This window comes from Balaenoptera borealis (genome assembly GCF_965194805.1).
Source record: "Balaenoptera borealis genome assembly, chromosome: 7".
NCBI lineage: Eukaryota > Metazoa > Chordata > Mammalia > Artiodactyla > Balaenopteridae > Balaenoptera > Balaenoptera borealis.
This window is the reverse complement of record NC_138864.1, coordinates 108,499,659-108,524,252: the sequence shown is the minus strand read 5'-3', so window position 1 is coordinate 108,524,252 and position 24,594 is coordinate 108,499,659. Positions and strand designations below refer to the sequence as shown.

The following is a 24,594-nucleotide window of genomic DNA, read 5'->3' as shown; positions in this document are numbered from 1 at the left end:
TTCCTAGACCAGGGCTCGAACCCATGTCCCCTGCATTAGCAGGCAGATTCTCAACCACTGCGCCACCAGGGAAGCCCCAGCAGGTGGATTCTTAACCACTGTACCACCAGGGAAGTCCCTCAAGAGCTATTTTTAAAATGTTGACTTTAAGTTTTCAGAGAGGTTGAAAAATATACGTACTGAGCACTGACGATAGGCCACACACAAGGCAGGGCAGCATGGGGGTATAATAAACCATCCTCCGCTCAAGGAGCTGAGTAGCTAGTGCAGGAAGCTGACACATAAACATGGGCTGAACAATAGATGATGAAATCAGGGCTACTGTGAAGGGAGGTGTCACGAGCTGCTTGAGAACTGAGGGAAGGAGTGGTTGGTCCTGGTCATGCGTGGAGGGCGAGGAATGTTCCACAAAACACAGGAAGATGGCATTTTGAGGAGGCCAGGGAGGACTCAGCAAGCGTTGGGGTGCTGCAGAGTAAGGAAGGGAACATATAACAGGAGTGGAGTGACAAGTTCAGTGAGGTCGGTGTACAGGGGTGTATGGTTGGAATAGTGGAGGGTGAAGGTTGGTTGGACCCAGACCATGGAAGGCTTTGAATAGGAGTCTGAACTTGAAATGAGGAGTTACTGAAGGTTTTTAAATAGGGGAAGCCAAGGATCCAACCAAATCCTTGACTAAAACATCCGAAAGTATTGCTGAATCCATCCTGACACCTAATCACAAGTATACAAAGTACACAAAACAGAAAAATATAGAAAATCAATATTCTTATCAAGACTCAACAAAGTGGCCTGCTTACTTCTGAGGAAACAGCAAATGAAGGGATATGTGACCAAATCACCAGCTCAAACCCCACCTGCCCTCTTCCTTCTGCTTTGGCCAAAGGTGGTCCCGTTCTCTTGATTCCTAGAACTACCTCATCAACAAGAAGACCTGGGGCAACAAATACAATCCCTTCCTCCCCCCCAAAGGAAAAATTCCCACAGGGAAATGAAAATTCCCTTCACTTCCTTCCTTTCTTCAGAAGCCAGCCCATGAAGATTGCTTAACTGTTCTGTCCCCTCAATACACCAGACAAACATCCTAGAATGGGAACTGGATCCTGATGGCTTAATTGAGTTAAAAGAAAAAGGGTAGATCTTCTAAAAGCCTCTCAATGGTTTCAGAGTGCCTCTCACGTCTCTGAAAGCCTAGTGGCGGTTCTCAGTTCCTTGGTGAGAGTGAATGAATTTCCTAGCACAGAATTCAAAAGCACTGGAAGTCAGCAGTTCTGAAAGACTGCGGAAAGGTCTTGTTTACATTTTTCTCTTGGGCTGAAACCCATCTATTTAAACTTTAACCAGAGGCAATTATAAAACCGTGGTGAGGGACTTCCCTGGTGGTGCAGTGGTTAAGAATCCGCCTGCCAATGCAGGGGACCTGGGTTCGAGCCCTGGCCCGGGAAGATCCCACATGCCACAGAGCAATGAAGCCCATGTGCCACAACTACTCAGCCTGTGCTCTAGAGCCCAAGAGCCACGACTACTGAGCCTGTGTGCCACAACTACTGAAGCCCACGTGCCTAGAGCCCGTGCTCCTCAACAAGAGAAGCCACCGCAATGAGATGCCCGCGCACCGCAACAAAGAGTAGCCCCCACTCACCGCAACTAGAGAAAGTCCACGCACAGCAATGAAGACCCAATGCAGCCAAAAAATTAATTAATTAATTAAAAAATAAAAATAAAACCTTGGTGAGCCAGAGATGGGCAGCCTGCACAAGATGGGGAGACAGATGCCAACAGGCTGGCATTGAAGGAGGAAAGAGAAGGAATATGTTGAGAAAGGAGTCAAGGAAGAACTACAAAGAAGGTTTTGGAAACAAAAGATATCACCTAGGAAGCTGCTTTTCAGGAGAATAGGGAGAGAAGTAGTGGGCGAGGGGAGGGAAGAAGGCAGGAGAGTGGGCAGGGAAGACAGGTAGGTGGGTAGGACTAAGGTTGTCACGATCCCACCGGTTCACAAGTGCCATCCTGTAAGAGCTGAGTGCTGTAGCTCCTACTGTTTATACCGTTTTTTTCCCTCTTGGGTCAAAAGTACATTAACCCAGGGCATCAGTGGCTCTGAGAGGCCTGCCTGGAGCAGACACACCCGGCTGCCAGGACACAGGCTCTCTTCCCCGAAGGCCAAGCCTCCTCTTCGATTCAGGTTTTCCTGGCAAAGACCCACCTTGGAGCTGATGAGCAGTCCAATGACGTCAGAGGAAATACCCCACTTGACAAAGGACCCTGCTGCCAATAAACTGAACTCATTAGCATGCCCTGATCTGGGCCCTAAGATTTGGTGAGTCCTAAGAACAAACTCAGAGAGAAATAGCTGATCCTCCAAAGTGAATGTTTTTATTCTGGATTTGAGGATGTCTGTGGACCTGACATTGACACTAGGGCCAGTTTTAGATGCATACACAAATATGGGGAGATCTACAAGACACAAGCACCCCCACCCCCCACCGCATCAAGCTCTCTGTGTAGAGGAGCCTGACATTCTACCCCTAGATAGTCACTCCTTTGAGTTTCTTAACTTTTTGGTTTTGAATGTCCTTATTAATATGCAAACGCAGTACACAGAGGAGAGCCCTTGTCTGAGATGTAATCAGCTAATTTTTTAGCAGGAATTCACTTTCTATCGATTCCATCCAGATTAGAACTAGGGCTCTGTGGGAGGAAGATCCAGACAAGCTTTGTGGAGATGGAGAATGGGCAGAGCCTTGGAAATTATAAGCAGGGAAGCTGGCAGGCGTCACAGAAGATGCCAGAGACAACTGAGACCAGCACCTCAACATAAGTCAGCAGCTGAAAGCCAAGCTCATCCTAACTTTTTGTGAAACTTTCTGCTCTGCTAACCCAGCTCTTAGCAGGGAAAACCATTTGGGGCACAGCCAGAGGATGACAGGGAAGGTCAGAGGATTTGCAGATATTCAGGGCCAGGGCCATGGTCTCCCAGGGCAAAGAGGCCAAGGTCGTGGGCTTCTCTCCAGACTAGCTTGCTACTCTCACAAGAAGATCTGTCCTACAGCTCTGAGCTGCACTCCCAAGTCCAGCCAACCATCTAAAAAATTCATGATGCTGTTTGTAAGGGCCTGGGTGGAGAATGTGGGGATGGCTCCCTGCAAGCTCACTCTGATTCAGGACAGACAGATCCCAGGGTAAGATTCTTGCTTATGTGTGTGTGGGTATGAGGGGAAACTTCATAAGAGGACTATTGATATTTTATTTGTATTAAACATACACTGAAATTTTATTTCTTAAAATTTGTATGAGTAGAAATTGCTTTTTTGCACCCTTATCCCTAGAGAGAGAGAAGGTCTGCTTCTGATGTCTTGTTCAGGAGGTAGCCTGTGAACACACGACTGCTAGCAGATATCCCAAGAGCTGCACAGAAATTTCAAAGGGATACACACCTTGCCCAGCACCTACCAGAGGGTGTTATACCTTGGAGAAGATATTTTGTAAAATCACACATGAGATTTTCAGGGGAAATCCTGGGGGACCGTACATAAAACCAGACAGGAAACATAGTATAGTGGTAAAAAAAAACACAGATTCAGGAGCCAGGCTGGCTGGGTTCAGATCCTGCCACTACCACTTAGCTCTGTGACCTTGGGCAAGTCACTTAACCTCTGTGGGCCTTAGTTTTCTCATCCATAAAATTCAGATAATAGTAGTTCTCAGTTGACAGGGTTGTTATAAGGATTAAATGAGTTAATATTTAAAGGGTTAAATGAGTTAATATTTAAAAGCACTTAGAACAGTGTTTGTCATAGCAAGAACTATTTAAGTGTTACATGTGAAAAGTAACAAATCAAATCTCCAGGCCTGGAAACCTCACTTGGTTCTATGATTGACCCTGTCTCCAAGAAGGGCTTTGGTTGGCTCTGGCCTGCACTTACCCTCCCACCATACCAGCATGAGGAGACAGAAGAAAGATACCCTGGAACCTTTCACCTCTGGGCTTCCCCTCAAGCACTAGGCAAGGCACTTGTGTTCTACTTTGAAGCCTCGCAATGTGCATGCCCAGGGCTGAGGCCAAGCCAGAACCACCAACGGGGAGCTCTGTCTGGTGCCTGGGCCAGAAATGGGAGCTCCTCATTGCAAACCCCTCAAGCCCTTGGCAGGCTCCTTGCTTGTGCTGTCACTAAATGCTGCCCCAAGCCAGGGTTACAGAACACAAGGAAAAGCCCTAATTGAGAAAGATAAGAAAAGCAGAGAAACGAGCAGGTGGAAGGAAGAAGGATCAGGGGAAGAGGAGACCTAACACACACGGAAAAAAGTAGAAAAGCTATAGTAAGTGCAAGGAAACTTTTTTTGTCTATTTTTGATCAAGTGAAAAACATAAACACAAGAGAATAAACTGAGCAACTAGAATCAGACTGAGCCAGTGCAGGGAGGGAAGAGGCAGCAGAACTGCAAATACACGCTAATTACTTCACCCTTCCTCTGGGACCTGCAAGCATGGCCCCAGAGCCATTTGTACCACAGCCTAATAATGATTTCATTTCACCGACTTGCTTCCACTTTTTTTCTTAACAAAGTCCATCACAAATCTGTTTTGGGAAGTAGAAACAGTATCTATCTTTAGGAAACTTAACTGCCAAAAAAGCTCAGATAAGCATAATTAAGAAGTAAAGAATAGTTGGATCGTTGGTGTGACTAGGACAAATACCAAATCACAAATATTTTAAATTCTTCCCCTTCCAGGCCCTAAGTAGAGAGGTGCCTTTGTTTGCTGAATTGGCTCACAGATGACTTGGCTTTTGTGTGTTGTGTAGGATGTTGAATGGGGAGGAGAAACCAGAGGAAGGTCAAATATTTGTCAAGTGCCTACTATGTATCAGGCATTCTGCTAGGTGCTAGAAATTCAAGAGTGAACAAAACAGACAGGCCCCTGTCCTCATGAAGCTAATACTTTTTTTTTAATCGTAGTAAATTATACATAACATGAAATTTACCATCCTAGCTCTTTTTAAGTGTATAGTTCAATAGTGTTAAGTATGTTTACACTGTGGTGCAAATACTCTCTAGAATTTTTCCATCTTGCAAAACTAAGACTCTATGCCCATTAAACAATCCCATTTCCCCTTCCCCCTAGGCTGGGGCGGCCAACATTCTTCTTTTTTTTTTTTTTTTAACAATTTGGGTTTTGGGGGGTTTTTTTACATTTATTTATTTATTTATTTATGGCTGCGTTGGGTCTTCGTTGCTGCACGCGGGCTTTCTCTAGTTGCATCGAGCGGGGGCTACTATTCGTTGCGGTATGCGGGCTTCTCATTGCGGTGGCTTCTCTTGTTGCGGAGCATGGGCTCTAGGCGAGCCGGCTCAGTAGCTCTGGCTCGCAGGCTCAGTAGTTGTGGCGCACGGGCTTAGTTGCTCCGCGGCATGTGGGATCTTCCCAGACCAGGGATCGAACCTGTGTCCCCTGCATTGGCAGGCAGATTGTTAACCACTGCACCACCAGGGAAGCCCCGACCAACATTCTACTTACTGTTTCTATGAATTTGATTACCCTAGATTCCTCATATAAGTGGAATCATATAACATTTGCCTTTTTGTGACTGGCTTATTTCATAATATCCTCGAGGTTCATCCATGTTTAGCATGTGTTGAAATTTCATTCCTTTTTAAGGCTGAATAATATTCCATTGTATGTATAGACCACATTTTGTTTATTCATTCATCTGTTGATGGACACTTGGATTGCTTCCACCTCTTGGCTATTGTGAATAATGCTGCTATGAACATGGGTGTAAAATATGTCTTTGAACTAACACTCTTTTAAGGAGCTTATCCCATCATATTTGGATTATTTATTTGCCCATTAGTTGGGCCAACTAGATGGGTAGCTGCACAAGGACCTGTGTTATTTATCTTTGCATTCCAACTTCCTGTATAGTGCTGGCACATAGTAGGAACTCAATAAATATTTCTTGAACACAATAATTTATTTTTACACTTCTTAGTCACTACTGCGGCAGCTGTTTTACATATCTTAATAAATAAGTTTTGCAATTTTAATGAATGCTATTTTGATTATATTTACATACTAAGCTAGTTTATGTAAGGGGATTAGTATTAAAGAAATCTAAATCTCAATCAAAATTCACTTTTTAGATGAAATGCTACTGACAATTCCTTCCCATTCACTTTGGTTAAAATCAACTCTTGCTGCTCTTATTTTTCTCCTTCCTTTTCTTTCTTTTCCTCAAGTCATAGCATTGCATAGATCTTGAGGACTTCATTATGGGTCTCCTTAATTCGGGGGACATCCTGTTGACTAGAGCTAGGCATGGGCCTAGAGTTTGGTTTTCTCAGCTCAAAACCTTGCACTGAGGGTCATTTTCTACAAGGCACAGCATGAACAAAGCACAGCCCTACCTCTGGAGGAATCTATCTTATTCTTGGCCACAATTAAGTAAGAGGCCTCAGTTTTCTCGGGTGTAGAAAATAGTATTTACCTCCATTCCCCATTACCCACGTGACAACACAGACACAACTCTAACATTTACAAAACACAAGGAGCTGAAAGACACTGTGAAAATTCTAAGTAGCACTGTATTTGATGATAATTACTATAAATAGTATCATCAGTTTTAGAAGCTAGCTCTGTAAATCCTTTACAAAATAGACATTTAGAATTATGATTTCTGGTCAAGGTAGCATTGTTGTACAAATCTTTGGGGTACTTGTTCAGCTCCAAACATAAAGCAATGGTTTTTAAAATGTAAAAGAGAAAAACGAAAGACACAGTTGGCCCCAAGTATAAACTTTTCTATGGACCAGAAATGCAAAGCAACGAATGAGAGGGAAGACATGGGCCTGTTGGCCTCCAGGTATGAAAGGAGGTAGAAAATGCTCTAAAGGGGCTTCTGCAGGGGAAGGTAGACTAAAAGTGATCTTCATGGGGTGAGGGAAGTGGGTGGGAACCAGACCAGATTCACTGCTTGAAACTATGGACTACACTGTGAACCCTCATTCCCATACTCACAAACTAGCTTGTTAAAGAGCTGACCACTGCCTAATGATGGGCCTTTCATGAGGGAATGATGAGGCAGGAGGACAGGACACATGATAGGAAACTGGATCAAGCAACCACAGACCTCCATGACTGACCTATGACATCTCCATCAACACAGTAAGGGAAAAGAATAGATAAACTCTCTTTATAGATAATATGATTGTCTATAAAGAAAATCAAACAGACTATACTGAAAAATATATTATAACTAAAAAGACAATTCAGCAAGGTTGCTGGGTATAAGATCAACATACAAAATTCAATTGCAATCCTATACCTCAGTATTTATCCAAGACAATATTTAATAGCAAAAAAAGACACCATTCTTAATACTAATAAACAATAAAGTGCTTAGGAATAACAAAAACATAAGATGTGGATTTATGTATAAAAAACTTTTACGGAAAAAGTTAACTAAGATTTAAATAAGTAGAAATGTACCATATTCATGAATTCAAATATTCATTATAATGAAGATGTCAGTTATCCTAAAGTTAACATTTAATTTCAATGCAAACCCAATTTTAAAAATCCCAGGGACTTCCCTGGTGGCATAGTGGTTAAGAATCCACCTGCCAAGGCAGGGGACACAGGTTCGAGCCCTGGTCCAGGAAGATCCCACACGCTGCAGAGCAACTAAGCCCATGCACCACAACTACTGAGCCTGTGCTCTAGAGCCTGCGAGCCACAACTACTGAAGCCCGCGTGCCTACAGCCCATGCTCCCCAACAAGAGAAGCCACCACAATGAGAAGCCCGCGCACCGCAATGAAGAGTAGCCCCCGCTCGCCACAGCTAGAGAAAGGCCGCACACAGCAACGAAGACCCAGTGCAGCCAAAAATAAATAAATAAAATAAAATAAATACATTTATAAAAAAAAAAAATCCCAACCTGCTTAAGTAACATGGAACAATGATCACAAAATTCATGTGGAAGAGTAAAGGGTCAAACTTATTATAGTAGTTGGGGATTCCTTTGACTGCAAGTAAAAGAATGTAAAACTTAAAGTGGCTTAAATAATAAGAGGTTTATTATTTTACATCACAGGATGTCCGCTGATAAGTGGTTTCAGTATTGGATAATTCAGCGGCACAATGACATCATGGGAATCTGGGACCTTTTCATCTGTCTGCTTAGCCATTCTTGGTGTGCTGGAGTACACTCCTCCCTTCAGAGTGGCAAGATGGCTGCCACAGTTGCAGACATTACATTTTCCTCCAAATCTATATAAAGAGAGGCAGGGCAAGTCTGTTCCTTATGTACATTTTTAAAATACTTATTTATTTATTTATTTATTTATTTTTGGCTGCGTTGGGTCTTCGTTGCCATGTGCGGGCTCTCTCTAGTTGCAGCGAGCGGGGGCTCCTCTTCGTTGTGGTGCGCGGGCTTCTCATTGCGGTGGCTTCTCTTGTTGCGGAGCACGGGCTCTAGGTGCGTGGGCTTCAGTAGTTGTGGCTCGCGGGCTCAGTAGTTGTGGCTCACAGGCCCTAGAGCGCAGGCTCAGTAGTTGTGGTGCATGAGCTTAGTTGCCCCACAGCATGTGGGATCTTCCCAGACCAGGGATGGAACCATGTCCCCTGCATTGGCAGGCGGATTCTTAACCACTGTGCCACCAGGGAAGTCCTCTTATGTACATTTTTAAGTGAGAAGAAAACTTACCTGTCCCATCCCATCTCCACTCTAGCGCAATTCCACTTAGGTCTCATTGGCAAGAGATGCAACATATGCTTATGGCCAAACCAATCCCAATGGAATGAAATTACTTTAATGGGCTTAGACTGAGTACTATAAGATAAGGTTCATGGACACCTGAAAACAATTTAGGTTCAAGTTAGAAAGGAGAAAGAGACAATATTCTTTGGTCAGATAACCAACCACAATACCCAAGGCAATTTTGAAAAGGAATAAGTCAAGGGGGTTGCCTTACCAAATATCAAAGTTTTAAGAAAAAATTTTTATTGGAATATAGTTACTTTAAACGTTGTGTTAGTTTCTGCTGTACAGCAAAGTGAATCAGTTATATGTATACATATATCCCCTCCCCTCTTTTTTAGATTTCCTTCCCATTCAGGTCACCACAGAGCATTGAGTAGAGCTCCCTGTGCTATATAGTAGGTTCTCATTAGTTATCTATTTTATACATAGTACTCTATATATGTCAATCCCAATCTCCCAGTTCAACTCCCCTTCCCCCTCAAATATCAAAATTTAAAACCAGAGGTGGTATAACAAACCAGGAGTGAAAAGATGAACTATTTAGGAAATGTGTATTGGAATAATTATATGTGTATTTTCTCTTTCATATCACAAGAAGTTTAAGTTGGTTTAAAGACCTAAATGTGAATTGTCAATTTTTATACTTCTAGAAAAAATATAAGAGATTATCTTTACGCCCTTGGGATAGAAAAATTTATTAAACAAAGCATAAAATATAAAGGAAAAGATTGATACATTTTACTGATTTAAAATAAGAAGAATTCATCAGCAAAGTGAAAAGACAGTCTTAGACTGGGAAAACATATTTTCCCAGACATAAAACAATCAAGGTGTTAGTATTTAAAAATTATAAAGAACTCCTACAAAGCAAAAAGAAAAAGAAAAAGAAACACCTAGAAAGAAAAATTGGCAAAGGATATGAATAGGCCAATTAACAGAAGAAAAACCCTAATGGTCAACAGACATACAAGAAGATGTGAAATCTCAGTAGAAATTAAGGGAAAATGAAATAAAATAATAAAAAGTTACTATTTCATATCCATAAGTAGGCAAAAATTTTAATTCTGAAAATACCAAAAGTTAGCGTGATGTGGGAAAACAATACTCTTAGAAAGCAAAATGATGATACATGTTAGTAGAAATCGTAAGACCCAGCTGTTCCTCTTAGGTATATTGCCTAGATTAGTGCTTCTCAGCCAGCAGCGATTTTTCAGTGTTTGAGGATGTTTCTGTTTTTCACACCTGTGGCGGGGTTGGGGGGCGGGGTGCTACTAGTAACTAGTGGGTAGAGGTGGGGGAAGCTGCTTAATATCCTACTCCACAACATAGAATTATTCAGCCTAAGAGTTCAATAATGCCAAGGTTGAAAAATCCTGGCCTAGAAAAACTTTCATATGGTGTTTGTACACCAGCAGGCTGCTATTTAAGAGTTAACTCCAGCATTGTTTGTTACAGCAAACAACAATAACAAACTAAAAACAACCTACATGTCAATAATGCAGGAGGATGGATAAGGCACTTGTGCATATTCTAACAAGGGAATAATGTACAACAGTTATAATTAATGAGTTAGTTCTTCAGGTTGCAACATGAGTAAATCTAAAAAATAATGATAACTAAAAAAGCATTGCAGAATGTTATGTACAGCATGATATAGTATTCCTTTACATTTTACAAATACAAAGCAATACCATGTTTTTTATGAATATATACATATAACAGAAAAGTATAAAAACATGCATAGGAATGATTTATAGTAACTTCATGATAGTGATTACTTTGGGGAAAAGAGGAAAGTAGAAAAACAGAGAAATGAATGGGATCAGGCTTCAAGTTGTACTTAAACCTTTTACAAAAAAACAAACAAAAAACCCTAAAGCAAATAAGTCAAATATTGATTTTTTGAGTGTTGTATACTCAGATGTTTGTTAAACTATGTTCACTATTTTTCTGTTTGTTTGAAATATTTTATAATGACAACATTTTAAAATATTTTATGAGCTGCATTTGCAAGAATGAGTATTCTTTGTGTGTCTCAGGAGCATGGAGATGGTAGAGGGAGCCAGTGTTTCCAGAAGAAACTGTGTCGCTCCAAAGGAAAATTAGAGAAGGGGAAAGTGACCCTTGAATAAAAAAGAGTCTATTCATCTAAAGACCCCTCCCAGGGATTCTTGGCAGGATGAGAGCTGGCTTTCCTGCTGTGCCAGTGATTGGTAGGCTATACCTCTGTCCATGGTCCTATTCCTCTCTCTCAAACAACCTTAGAAGAATTTAGAGGGAGGTTCAAATTTGCCTTGTAGGAAGACATTAAAGTGTTCTAGATAAAGCTAAGAAGCTGAGAGAAGAGGAAATATTGTGGGTACAGCAGATCTTGAGTATTTGGAAAAAAGTTCTGACAGTCTGCCATAGACGCTACCAGCAGAGGGAATCCTGCTAGACAGCCATTCTTTGTAACAATGATGAAAAGCATCTATCAGAGGGGTGAGCTCCGCTCACGCTGAGGTCTGCTCAATAAGGGTGATACTGTCATCTCCCTAGCATTTCATATTTTTAAAGAAAGTTTCTTATTCCTAACGCTTTTCGTAATTTCTTTCCAATACTACTGTAAGACCGGTCGATATCCACCTCTTGCTTTTACAGAGATGGGGAGAGACTAGAAAAGCTTCTCCAAAGACTTAGGTTCTGTCTATTAACCAATATTTTTACCTAAGCCACTAGGGATAAATAAACAGTGAGAGTAACTCAACTGAGAAAGATATTTTATGGGCATCCCAGAGTAATCACCTATCTTTTAAAAAGAAACAACATTTCTTGAGATCCCAGGAGGTGTCTGGCACTACACAAAGTGATATGAGCGTGAGAGTGCAGAACATAATGTTTGGGAACATAATGTTCCTCCGGGGACTTAAAAATTAATGCAGATCCAAAACCGTTAAAAAATACAAGGGTTGGTTGTAATAAATTATGGAAAAACAAAATGAAAGGTGTAGGAGCAAAAATCCCAAGCACAGTGATAAACTAGGGAACATGAAAGCAGAATATGATGAGCCAATTAACCTCAGGAGAACACAGACTCCCAATATGGGCAGAGTAGAAGATACCCTGTGAAGTCCATTTTGCAAACTCAGTTACTTGTCCATACACACAAAATCAATAGCTGTTTCTGATGGGCCACTGGCAAAAAAAAATGTACTCTTCTCTTCTATAGATGGGAGTCCAAACCATCCAGCATACAGTAAAATGTTTAGGAAAAAAAATATGTGGGTTGGTAAACTTTTAATCTACAAAACTATATGTCTAGTGGTGGATGATAGCGCCAGTGGAAATATGTGCAATTGGGTTTGTAGATGCTGATTTTTAGCAGCAACTAGAAACTGTGCTAAAAGCTCAATTTGGCCTACTTTACATTCCTTGGGTAAGTGAGTGGGGAAATTTTCATGAGGCTATTTGTTATATTCAGAAGAGGGAATAAAGAAATGCATGAACACTGTGATACAGAGGTAAGAAAGTATCTTAATAGAAATATGTACTCTAGTCTAGGACGTTTCTCCACCAAAGTGATGGAAAGTACTTGGAAATGCAGGGACCTTACTGGTCCTGAAACTGAGCTTTCTCCATCACCCCAGCTTTCCTGTTTTAACAACTTCTACCTTGCTAACCTATCAATGCTAAGAGTCAGTTTTATATATTGATGGTCAGCTTTTGATTTGAGCTCCCACATGGTCACTGCAACTTTTTTCACTTTTATACTTATCCTTTCACATTTTCTAGTATTACAGTAATATGAAAAGATAAAAATGTCTAGAAATTTTTATCCCTTGTATTAGGCAAGAAATTACACAGTCACATCCACATGGATATCTAATAGACATCTCAAACTGAAAATGGCCAAAAGAGAACTCTTGATTTTTTTCCCTTAATCTTCTTATATCAAATAACAAGAGGCTTAAACAGAATTTTACTTTTCTCATAAACAAGATGTCTGGCACTAGATGATTGCTGGTGTTGGTTCAGCTGCTCAACTCTACCATCAAGGACCCAGGCAATTTCTATTTTTTCCTGCTTCACCATCTTTAACATCATCAGGTCTTCTATCTTGTACTCATAAGAAGCCTGCTGTGACTCCAGGCATTGTGATGGTGTTCAAGATAGCCATATCTATTCCCAGAAGGCTTTCACTTAGGTCTCATTAGCCAGAAGTGAATCACCCCTAGCTGCAAAGAAGATGGGGGAATTGAATATCTAGCAAAAGAAAATGTGATTATTACGATTGAATTACACCACTCATGATTCATCACTTGGGGCTGGACATCTTGTCTCCTCAACCAAGTCAGGGCTCTGTTAGCAAAGAGGAAGAGAGGAATGGCTATTGGGGAGGGAATTAACAGTGTGCCACACTTCTCATTCCCAGCCTACCTGTCTCACTAAATAGCATCACCATCCACCCAGTGCCCAAGCCAATAATGGAGGAGAGAACTTTGATTCTTTCTTTGATGTGCCACGTACAAACCACCAGAAAGCTCTGTTGACTCCACCTCCCATATATACCCCCAATCCACTGTATTCTCCCGTTCACTGCTACCATCCTAGTCCAAGTCACCACTGTTCACCTGAATTATTGCAGTTGCCTCCTAAAGATCTCTGTGCTTTCATTCTTGCCCTGTACAATTCATTGCCCATACAGAACAACACTGCCTTGCTTGAAACCTCCTATTGGCTTCCCATCTCACCTAAAACTCCAAATTCCTTCCTTTGATTTTCCATGCCTAAAAGGTCTAAGCTCTACCTGTCCAACTGCATCTTGTAACCACTTTTCTGTCTGCCACTAAGTTCCAGCCACTTAAGCTTTCTTTCTCTTCCTCAAACTCAAATTCGTTACCATCTTGGGGACTTCTGAACCAACTATTCTCTCCATCTAGGATGCTCTTCATTCTGATCTTTTCACCACCAGTTCCTCCTTGTCATTTATTATTTTTTATTCTTTTTTTTTTTTTTTGGCCACACAGTATGTGGAACTTCCTCAACCAGGGATGGAACCTGTGCCCCCCGCATTGGAAGCACGGAGTCTTAACCACTGGACCACCAGGGAAGTCCTCCTCCTTGTCATTTAGATCATTGTTCAAATGTCATCTTTTCAGAGAAGTCTTCCCTGGACATCAAAACTAAAATAGTCCTCTACTCATCCACCACTTCATCCTATTTTGTTTCTCTGTAATGCACCTATCACTGTCTAACATTATCTTGTTTATCTCTTTATGTATCATGTCATGAAATACAACTATTTCTTTATTTTCCAACTCCTTCACACTAGAATATAAGCTTTATGAGAGCAGACACCTTGTCTATTGTGTTCACTGCTATAGTCCTAGCACCTAGATCAAGGTACATGGTAGACTCTCATTGACTATTTCTGAATGAATGAATAAATGAAGGGAAAGATTTATAAGTGGAAACTTTAGCAATAAAAACAACATCTGTAACATATTATCAACATCCTGAGAGTTATCCTTTATAGAGCAAAATCACTTTGTTAAAGAACATAAAATGTGTTATGCTTTAAAGAGATCACAATTAATAAGCAACACTAATTTCTCCCACCCAGCCTCTTTCCTCCTGTGTCTTCCTTTCGAAAGCTAAACACACCGCATGTACTCTTAACTTAGCACTCTTATCAATGCAGTTATTGAATACCTTCTCCCCTGACTTCTTTCCTTTTGCCTAATAATATGATTACATTTTCTCACTATTTTCTGAAAGTCTGGGACAATTTAAAAGAAACATTTGGGGAACATCCTTCTCTCCTTTAATTTTGGCCAGGATTTCAAGAAGGGAAAAACCCAAATGTTCTTGGAAAAAGAGAGAAATACTTAGCATCTGAAATTTCTGCCTTCTTCTGATGTTTTTACATTTCTATATGTGTTCTTTCTAAAGGCTAAAATCATTTCCACTCCCTTCACCAGAAGACCAGATTTTTCATCAGGCTGTCCTCCAGGTAAAATGCTAAAGTCAGAGAAATTAATATGCAATCCTCCTTCATCTCCCTTTCTATGATCCACTCAGCCCTTTCCACACCATCTCAATCCCAAGGTGACCCTCTGCATGTGTAGGCTTCTGGATCAACAGCTGGCTGGGCCCAAGGCTCAGCCTGCATTCTAAGCCTCCTGTGCATCTGGCAGGCCATGGCACATTGAAATTGTGCAACAAAAACTTTGGGACATTCACATTTACACTAGGGACACAGCATCCTAGTGATGCTGATCCAGTATATTCCAAAATGCGCCTGTGTTTAGAAATATCTTCAAATACTGCTCATAAATTACACACAAAGAATCCCTGGGTTTTTGAACTTCCAGACTTGCCAACAGAAAATAACAAAAGGATTCTCATCTTCAAAGTTCTTCAGTGAATATATTAAAAACAGGAATAGGGACTTCCCTGGTGGTCCAGTGGTTAAGAATTGGTCCTGCAACTCATGGGACACCAGTTGGATCCCTGGTGGGGGAACTAAGATCCCACATGCCGCGGGGCAACTAAGCCCACGCACTGCAACTACAGAGCCCACGTGCTCTGGAGCCCACATGCCACAACCAGAGAGCCCGTGGGCCGCAACTAATGACCCTGTGCACCACAATTAGAGGGAAGCCCGCACACTGCAACAAAAGATCCCGAGTGCCGCAACTAAGACCCGATGCAGCCAAAAAATAAATATTTTTTTTAAAAAACAGGAATAAACTGGTCCTCTGTACTCACTGCAGCCTCAGCCCCTCCCGCTTCCTCACCTACCATCACCATCCCCCACCCCACACCCATGTCCAGCTCCACGTCTACACATTACAATCTCTTGAACATTGACAGGCTCCTGAAACACATGTCCCCAAACAGCCTTGCAACATTTTTGATCATAAATCAGTAAAAACTGTGGGGATGTGAAGCACCAAAATATGTACATTAAAAAATAAACCACATTCATATATATATATTTTTTAAAGAAGGAATAAAATAGAAAATAAATTCTTTGCTTCGATACTGTTGGGAACCTATATCCAGATCATATCTCAGGTTAACTGGGAAACTCTATTTCCTCATGGTTATCTGAATTCTAAAGATATCTTCCCAAGATTACCAGGCCTGGTTATTCAGTCAAACACTAATCTAAGTACTGCTGTGAAGAGATTTTGCAGATGTAAAGTCCCAAGTCAGTTTACTTTAAGATATGATAATCCAGGTGGGCCTGGCCCAATGAGGAGAGCCCTTTAAGAGAACTGTTTTCCTCAGTTGGTAGCAGAAGGGGAAGTCAAAGAGATCTGAAACATGAGAAAGATTCCAAGGTGATCGCTGGCTTTGAAGACAAAGCAAACCAGTGAGAAGGAATGTGTGGGGCCTCTAGGGGCCAGAGGAAACAGGGACCTCAATGCTCCAGGCATAAGAAACTGGGTTCTGCCAGCCGTCTGAGTGAGCTTGAAATCAGACTCTTCCCCAGAGCCTCCAGATAAGAGTCCAGCCTGACTAACACCTTGATTTCCGCCCCATGGGACCCCAGGCAGAGAACCTAGCCAAACCTACCGGGTCTTCTGACCTACAGCTGTTGTTCCAACCCCGAAGTTTCTGGTAATTTTCTACAGAGCAGTAGAAAACTAACACATCCCTTTGGTTTTCACATCTCTAAATAAAAGTAATAACGTCTGGCTAGTCCAAGAAGCACTCAGAAAACAAATATTAATAAGATTAATTAATATGTTTTAAGTTGAAAAGAAATATATTGAATTATTTCCAAGAGGCTATGATTTTTTAACTAATTATAATACCCACTGAGGTTCAATCCAGGGCAGTTGGACTCTTTAATAGTAGTTAGGTTTGTTTTCTCATATTCATTGCAGTTGCAGGACAGGGCTAACTTTAGAAGCCATGTCATATGGGTTTAGAGCTTGGAATTGTTGCTTCAGGGGGACAAGATTGAACCTGCAGTGTTTTCATTTCACAGAACAAAGTGCTGCATTTTATAGATGCTCTACTGGATACCATATCTACATGTCAAATATAGGGATTTTTTTTTTTTTTTTTTTTTAGCTGTAGTTCCCTTTCTAAAAATCTTGACCTCCACCTTGACAAATACGATGAAGTTCAGCAAGCTATATTCTGATCTTGAGAAAATTATAAGAGAAGAGGCAAATGATGATCATACTTGTTTTAATAAAATTGATCACTGAGATAAAAGAAAACCAAAAAGTGGGGCAAGAACATTCTGACCACATAATCATGCCCTAAGTAAACAGAGATACAAATGGTGCTAAGCCTGCTAACCCAGATTTCTCCTCTTGAGAATCACAGGTAACCGTGGCGTTCTCTGATGAGCACAGCCCCACAACCAGATCTAATTTAAACAAAGTGATCTGGAGAAGAGGAAGAGGAAGGGGGTCATAGTTAAGTAAGGGAGAGGCTGTGTACAGGGTAAGGACATTCCAATTTCGGGGGGAGACTTTGTATACAAAATGAGAAGTATAGCTTGGTAATTAAAAGCCAGTATAGCTTGATAATTAAAAGCTGCACAACCCTAGGCAAGTTACTTAAATTCCCTGAACCTCAGGTTCCTCATGTCTAGGTCAGGATAGTTTTTCAATGTTCTTAGCACCTGGCCTAGGACATGGAGTCCTCAATAAATGATGGCTGCATTAAGATCATGCAATCTCATCTTTCCGCCCTTGTCCAAAAATCCTGGATAATCATCTCTATTCTAATGGATGCTAATAGCCCTGCTGGCTAGTCCCCGAAACATCACATTCAAAGGGAAAGACTATAGGCCAGTGTCCAGGCCAGAAGTCTAATGCAAACACTCCCTTAGGGCAGGGAGGGACAGAGAGAGTGGGTCTGGCTAGGGGAAGCTGATTCCCCAGGCAAGGGCAGGGTACTTATTAGAGCCACAGAAGGAAGGACCGGTAGGCAAATATCCACAAATACAAATCTTTTTCTAAAACAATTTTCTGGCCAATCAGTTGACAATGACTTGGCCATTGAAGATCATATTTTTCCAACATGGTCCATTCTCTTGGGTTTCCTAAGTCATTAATTATGACCATTTTCCCCAGTGTGGAAATTCCCCTTGTACAGATGCCGCTGCTGGCCAATCCTTCTTTCCTGAGAAGTCTCCACAGCACAAAAATATTTTTGTTTTCCCCATTTGCCCACAGGGAAAATTTCCTCACTCTTTTTTTCTCTCCTCCCTTAAAGCCCTCTGGCAATTTCCCGGAATCTAAGTAAACCAGAATCACTTAGATCACAAGAGAGCCTTTGAGATGTTCTACTTCCAACATAGAAAAAAAAAATCCTGAACTTTAAATTTAACATTATTAAACCAATCTTAAATTAAGAGTTTTGTCTTTTTTTTTTTTGGTTTTAATAACCAAAGCGATGCCACTGAAATCAAAATGCCTCCCACTCCTGCCTGAGAATATGTTCTGGGACATGGAAGCTTGAATTATAAACAGAGGTGATTATTTTTGTATCTGGATCAAATGCCATTATGTAAAATGTGCTTCATACACATTAAAGCCCTATACAAATGTAGGCATTTGGCACCAAAGTGGGGATATGATGTGAATAGGGAGTGATTATTCAAATAATAAAAATTCGTTAGATGATTTGCGCTGGTTACCTATTCATCTTCTGGGTTTACCAAAGTGCTTTGTGCAGGGCTGACAACAGTATAGGTACTCCGGAGATATTTTGTTCTTTACAGAACATTCATCAGGAAGCATTTCTGTGCCAGAAACTAAATTTAGTTGGTGGAGAGAGGGCGGTAGAGTGGTGAATCAGACTGGGTCTCTGCCCTCAAGGTCTTTATAATCTAGTAAAGAAGGTATAAAGTACATACTAGCTCAGTGGTTCGCAACCAGGGACAATGTTGCCTCCCCCCTCCACCCCCAACCCCACCCCTGGGACATGTGGCAATGTCTGGAGACGTTTTTGATAACCAGAACTAGAAATGGGGGTGCTACTGGCATCTAATGAAAAGAGGCAAAGGGTGCTGCTAAACATCCTACAATGCACAGGACAACCTCACACCACAAGAATTATCTGATCCAAAATGCTAACAGTGCCAAGCTTGAGAAACTCTCAACTAGCTAAATTACCTAGAACAAAGGGCTGGTTGATTGACTGATTGATTGATTGATTGATGAGTGTTGGTGTTGGTCCACATGGTAAATGACTTTCACCCTAACAACCCCAGTCATTTTGAATTTGTGCCTGTGCCTAACCCATTATAACTGTTCAATGTCTTTTGAATGAATGAGTAAATTTAGACAGGTGGTGAATAAAGCATGAGATACAGTGTCACTAGGCAAAATGAATGATAATTTAGAGTGAATTGTTAACTCAAGAGGACAAAATTTTTCTAGCATGACGCCAAGCATATAGTAACTGCTCAGTGAATGTGAACTGAACATATTCAGATAACCTAGCAACACTCATTTGCTTAAAGCTTAAAGTGCACAATATTGAGGAATCTTATCATTAAAGCAGTCCTAGCAGTAGCTTTTCTTCTTGGAAATACTTCACTACAGACGGCTTGAGTGGCATATTGTACCATAAAGGGATAAAAGTATGTATTTTTATAGTGCAGCATTCAAATTTTTCACTAATTCAAACTGGTCCTTTCTCTAATGTGTCTAATCAGCTAATGTTAATGAAGTATGAAATTTCAAACATCCAAACATTGAGGAGACCACTTAATGAATTTAGGGAAGGAGGAAGAGTTCTGAAATACGGCCTTAACTCCTTTACATAGAATGTGGCTCCTGCTCTTTAGATACAATAAAAGTAAAAACGAGTGGCACAGGCATGGACTTTGAGCCTACTGCCTGATTTACACAAGTATCAATAGTAAAAGAATGGTGAAGTGCCACTCTCAATTAAAATGAAATTATATCTTTAAATTAGAATATGTCAGTGAAAAACATATTTAATTTACTAAAACTGCTGATACTTTTTTTTCTGGAAAATGGATCAGGTAGTCTTATATTCTAGTGTTTATGAGATAAACAGAGCTATTACTAGATGAAAAAATCTGTACTTTTGATTAAGCAATTACCTTCAATTGTGATATGCGGGTTACCAAGGAAATATATTGGCTTTCCTCTTCCACCTATTTGACCTGCATTTTCTCAATGTAAGTTGGTGAGTAAGTCAGGAAATGGCATCTAATTTTGTATTAGCATTAGTCAAATGTAAGTAGGAGGGCAGTGCTAGCATAAAAATTTTAAATAAAAATAACTGGGATAATCTGCCATTTGGATAATCAGCATCAATGTTCCCTGAATTTAACACACATAATGGAGACCACAATGTCCCTGATTTTTTGCAACATAAAGGAACAAAATTTCCTTCAAATTTGAAAATTTCCAGCTAAGTCTTTGCCCAAATGTGAGTTTAATGAGGTAGTTTAGGAGTAGGGGAGGAGGAATTTTACTCCTCCCTTTCCATAAAGAAACAATTAAATAAAAATTACTTCACCTCTGCAAGAGAAGGAATCTTATGGGATACGTTCACTAATAGATGAAGTTAACAGTGACACATTTTAAAAAATAATCAAAGATGAGACAATTAAAAGAATAAACCTTGGCTGAGGGAAATATTTAGTACGCTCAGAAAAAGAGGCATAACCAGTAAAAATGGGCCTTGATGTGACATATAAAGGCCTCCCCATTATTGAATAGTTTTACTTATAATGAAAAGCAATCCCTTCTTTATTCTTCCTGTAGGGGAAGGAGGGTTGGCTAAGCAAGAATAATATTCTTAGAAGGGTTCTAGATCAAGACGGCAGAGGAGGATATTGAGCTCACCTTCTCCCTTGGACACACAAAAACTACAACTACATAAAGACCAACTATCTCTGAAAATGACCTGAAAACTAGAAGAACAGATTTTCTAAAACTAAGGATATAAAGAAAAGGCCACACTAAGATGGGTAGGAGGGACAGAGACGCACTCTAGTCAGAACCCACTCCCCTCGTATGGCGACCCACCATCAGGAGGGAAATCACAGAGCTCCCTCCCTGAGGAGGGAGGGAGCCAAGCCCCCAGGGGACCTCCACCAGGAAGATGAGCCCCCATAATGTCTGGCTTTGAAAACCAGCGGGGCTTAATCTGGGAGAGGCAGAGGGCTGTGGCTCTATAATACATGACTATTATTATTATCCAGCTATAAAAAAAAGAATGAAATCTTGCCATTTGCAACAACTTGAATGGACCTAGAGAGTATTTTACTAAGTGAAACAAGTCAGACAGAGGAAGACAAATACCATTTGATTTCACTTATATGTGGAATCTAAAAAACAAAACAAATGAACAAACAAAACAAAAGAGAAACAGACTCATAGATACAGACAACAAACTAGTAGTTGTCAGAGGGCAGGCAGGTAGGGGGTTGGGTGAAAAAGGTGAAGGGGATTAAAAGGTACAGACTTCCAGTTAAAAAACAAATGAGGGTGGAGTGATTGGGAATCCCTGGTGGCGCAGTGATTGGGAATCCGCCTGCCAGTGAAGGGGACACGGGTTCGAGCCCTGGTCTGGGAAGATCCCACATGCCGCGGAGCAACCAAGCCTGTGCCCCACAACTACTGAGCCTGCGCTCTAGAGCCCGCGTGCCACAACTACTGAAGCCCGCGCGCCTAGAGCCCGTGCTCCGCAACAAGAGAAGCCACCGCAATGAGAAGAGAAGCTTGCGCACCGCAACGAAGAGTAGCCCCTGCTCGCCACAACTAGAGAAAGCCCGCGAGCAGCAATGAAGACGTAACACAGCCAAAAAAAAAGAGTCATGGGGATGTAACATACAACATAGGGAATATAGTCAATAATATTGTAGTAACTTTGCATGGTGACAGATGGTTAACTAGGCTTATCGTGGTGATCAATTCGCAATGTTTATAAATGTTGAACCCCTATGTTGTATACCTGAAACTAATATAATATTGTTTGTCAACTGTATTTCAATTAAAAAAAAATATATTCTCAGGTGAATATTGAAGTGGTGGGTTTGGATTGAAGAGTGTGTATGTGTATTTGCCTTTACTGATGAGCAGGAACTTAACTATAAGAGCAGGCAGCATCTCCTGTGCCAGGAATAATGTGATTTCCATAAATCCTGGCACCTGCTGGACTGAGCTCCTGCTACAGCCTTTCTGGCCTGAAGCAAAGGCAAAATGACTGGTCCCTCACCTGGGAAGACCAAGGTACTGTGCATCTGCCTTTTCTTTTCCCCACCCCTGCCTCATGGAAAGCTGTTTTCATGGGAATGAAATATATTGCCAAGATATGGAAATATATTTGTGTATTCAAAGAACCACAAGTAGATGGTTTTGCTGGAGTACTTGCTACAAGGGAAAGAATGGTGAGAATGTAGGCATCAGATGATAAATAAGTAGAAGTGTTTTTCAAACTAAAAAGTGCTAGACAAGATTTTAGGTTTGCCTATCATTTCCTATTCCAAAGGTGATGTTCAAAATTTTTAATAACTGGTAGACCGCCAGCGCTGGACAATCAAAATAGATGTCCAATTAAGCAGAATGGACACTTTGCCATAAACAACTGGAATGGCCAAACTAGTACATACCAGCTTAGTATCAACTCTGATTATTTTATATGGTCATGAGAGTCAGCGTAATGTTCATTTGTAAACTGAAAGCATTATGCAAACCTATCTTGTTGTAATATGTTTTAGATGCAGCCAGACTGAGGGTCAGATCACAGATATATAGATGAAATAAAAGTATCTGCTTATTTCTATTGAACTCACATTCTTATAATTGCTTATGGACTGATCATTCTTCCTCTCTTCACTTCTCATCACTTTTCAGATGAACTAGACATTTTTAAAAATCAGGTTTGGGGTCTTTTTAGACCATCATTAATAAGATCATGTTTAGCTGCCTGAGTGCAAGTTGCTTTTTAAAATTCTAAGATATCTCTTATTCCCATGTCTGGAATAATATTCCTGTAACATTTGTGACAGTTATTTTTAGGTGGTGGGATGTGGGGTGGTTTTTGTTTTCTTTCTTGTATTTTTTTGTGTGGTTTGAATTTTTTAATAGTTTTTCTTTACAATTCATTAAAATAATAATCATTAAAAGAAACCTATCCATTCTATTTACTTAGCCAAAATTATAGTTCACAGTCTTCTATCCTGTCTATTAGCTAATTGATTTTCTAAATTTGCTTCCCTAAAACTCAACAGCATTTTCACCATTGCAATTCAGCTTAAAAGACTCGCATATGGCCAATGTAAAAAGGCAGGATATCTGTTTCTGGAGGGCACACTATCTTTGAAGGATTTTCTTTTGTTATTTTTGTTCTTTGTGTTGTCACACCTAGTTGTTTCAAAATACTGCTGAACTCTCCAATTTCCTTTGAAAAGAATACCATTATATGGTACAATTTAGGCAACTTGGGAACACATTTCTCAACTTAGACAGTAGTTGTAAATTTTGGAAAAATCTCTCAGTAAGGTAATCTGAGGAATTTTCTTTTGTTGTATGGGTGTCAGAGTGACAAAAGGGGATGAATTAGGAAGAGACTCGGGAAACACTGTGCTACTGAGGCTTATACATTTTTTTTTTTAATTGGGGTATAGTTGTGAGGCTTATAAATTCTTTACACAATTTTCCTTTTCAAGGTCTGACTCTTATGGTGTGATTGATACCGTGGACAAATAAAATCTCCAAAATGTCTTTAAGCCAAATGGTTCAGCCTCTCTTTACATTCCTTGTGGACCCTAAAGGGTTATATTTACTTGAGACTGGGGGGTCCTGGATCAGTAACAGAAATTTTAAAATAGTTGATTTTTTTTTTTTTAATAGTTGATATTTTAAAGGGTGGCAGGATTAGGAATAATTCTTTTTCTTTTTTTCCTTTTTGGCCTTGTGGTTGAATGCTTTTTGTGCTCTAACTACTCATCTATTGGTATAAAAATGAAAAAAGTAAGACATTTTCGATATTGGAAAATTTCAAGGTCAGGCTGGATGACTATCAGTTATGCTCTGCAAGAGACACATACATTTAAAGAAAACTTGATTAATGTGTCCTCTTAAGTTCCTTTCATCTTTAAATTCTGTGCTCTGAACTTCACCCTTTAAACTTAGGGTGGTGATGCGCCATATGGAAAGGACAGGAGTCTCTTCCGGCCACCTTCCTCACTTTGTCTTGAACCAGCAGCTTCTCAGAAGGTGGCAGCTCCGAGAATTAAACAGGAGATGAAGTGGGTGGGAAAGTATTCCTAGGAGACTCGGAGCTGTCCAGCAGTCAAAGGACCAACTAATGAGGCTTAACGGCAATTTGGAGCAGAGATTCAGCTATGTGTACATGTATTCAGTATGCTTACATGTATGTAGAAGTATATGCTTACCCAGCTCCATCCTGAGGAGATTTTTCCTGCTTTCTATATTGCTTTTCATTTTAGATGAGGTCGGTTGTCTTTTAAATTGTGTAGGAAAAAGGAAAGTAATAATGTACAGGGCAAGATAGAAGAAGAGTTGAAGAGGAAGGCAGGCAAAAATAAGACTATTACACTGTACAAGCAGTCTTTCAGCTTGTTAATTTAAGCTCTTTAGACACACACACACACACACACAATATGTAAACATGCCTTATAAGTATTGAACCCAATAGATGGGTTCAATTCTATAGCAGCTTCATTATTTATATTTTGCAATCAGTAATACAGTCATTGTATCACACCATTTGAAAAAAAAAAAAAAAAAAAGAATATGTCGAGTTTTAGCTTACAAAGACTTTCCAGAGTGTATAACTTAAAACAAATCTTAAATAAAGTAAATTTGGCC

General features: G+C 40.4%; 1 protein-coding gene across 3 annotated transcripts in view; it reads right to left on the bottom strand.

Moving 5' to 3' along the window:
- MKLN1 (muskelin 1) overlaps positions 1–24,594 on the bottom strand; it is a 347,577-nt gene that overhangs the window by 249,114 nt on the left and 73,869 nt on the right. The gene's annotated exons all lie outside the window — the stretch shown is intronic.